The following is a 1,811-nucleotide window of genomic DNA, read 5'->3' as shown; positions in this document are numbered from 1 at the left end:
GTTGAGTAGGAAGAAGTAGAGAGATGAGAGCAAGGAAAGAGGTATCTTGATTGAATGAGCCATTATAGAGTTCTCAGAAACCTGGCTCTAGAAAAATTCCCAGGAATCCACAAGGATGACCCCAGTTAAAACCCTAAGCAACAGAGGAGAGGGGGCCCAATCTTGGTTTGCCCTGTAGTCAGACTGATGAATATCTTAAATATCACCATAGAGCCTTCCATCCAGCAACTGATGGAAGCATAGACAGAGACCCTCATTGGAGCACTGGACTGAGCTCCCAAAGTCCAGTTGAAGAGTGGGAGGAATGAGAATATGAGCAAAGGGGTCAAGACCATAATGGGTATACATCCACTGAAAGAGTCTACTTGAGCCAATGGGAGCTCACTAACTCCAGCCAGACTGGGAAGGAACAAGCATAGAACCAAACTAGTCCCTCTAAATGTTGTTGACGGTTGCATGGTTGGGGTATACTGGGGTGGGGGGAGGTCACTGACAATGGAACCAGGATTTATCCCTACTGCTTTACTTTGTTCAACCTATATGTGTTAGAGAGGGCCTTGGACCTTCCCCAAAGCAACGTTCCTTACCCTCTTGAGGATTGGATGGGGGTGGGGTGGGAGGGTGTGTGTAAGGAATGGGAAGAGGGAAGTGGGTGGTAACTTGGTTTGGTATGTATAATGAAAAAAGATAGTTTGTTTTCTTTTTTTAAAAATAAAAATAGAAAAAAGGAAATGGAATGAAAGGATGGTGACTTCAAGGCAAGATCCCACCCAGCTAAGTTTCCAATTTGTGAAAAGGAACTAAGGGAAAGTTTAGAGTCAGGTGTAGTGGCTCATGCCTTTAATCCTGGCACTGGGAAGGCAAAGCCTGGCCAATATCTTAGTTTATGGCCAACCTGTTCTAGAGATCCAGTTTTAGGACAGTCAAGCTTAGGCAGTGTAGGACAGAAAGCTGGTGAAGATATAATTGAACGAGAGGGCCTTGTGCTAACCACAGCGAGCAACAGAATTAGGCTGTGTGGTTCTGGCTTTAGAGTTAACTGTAGAAGAAATGGGTTATGAAATTTCCCCCTTTATCTAAGGAAAGCCACTGAGGCCAGGCATGTGTCAGGGGTGTCCCTCAATGGAGGTCTAGAGAGGCCATTGTGGGAAGCTGTGAATTTGAAGCCTGGATTACCTTGGAGACTCCAAGATGTTCGGTATGCCAGAGTTGTGGGTGGGATCCCTGCCAAGGAGTAGAACCAGCCCAAGAGAGCAAAGTCAACAAAGCTGAATGGCGTTGGAGTTCTGGAGAGTGTTTTGACATTAGACATGGAAATGCAGAGTTTGGAGTTTGCCCAGCTGGTTTTGGTCTTGCTTTGGTCTAGTATTTTTGCACTGTGCTCCCTTTCCTAAGTTTTGGAAAAGTAATGTGTATTCCATACCATTATTTGATGGAAGAATGTGACCTGTGTTTTGATTTTATAGTGTCTACAACTAAGAGATTGCATGATCTCTGAAGAATCTTTGAACTTTGGACTTTTAAACATTGTTGAGACTGTGATAGGCTATGTGGACTTTTGAAGTTGGACTAAATGCATTTTTCATTGTTATAGCTACAAGCCTATGGGGGCCAGGGAGTGGAATGTGGTAGTTTGAATGTAATTGGCTCCCATAAGCTCATAGGGAAGCTTAGAAGGTAAGATTTTGTTGGATTAGGTGGCCTTGTTGGAGGAAGTGTGTCTCTGTGAGTGTAGACTTTAAGGTTTCCAATGTTTAAGATACTGCCCCTTGTAGGCAGAAACTGCTCATTCATTTCCTGGCTGCCCCAAC

The sequence above is a fragment of the Microtus ochrogaster genome, unplaced genomic scaffold, assembly GCF_000317375.1.
Source record: "Microtus ochrogaster isolate Prairie Vole_2 unplaced genomic scaffold, MicOch1.0 UNK47, whole genome shotgun sequence".
Lineage (NCBI taxonomy): Eukaryota > Metazoa > Chordata > Mammalia > Rodentia > Cricetidae > Microtus > Microtus ochrogaster.
Note: the sequence above shows the minus strand (reverse complement) of the source record.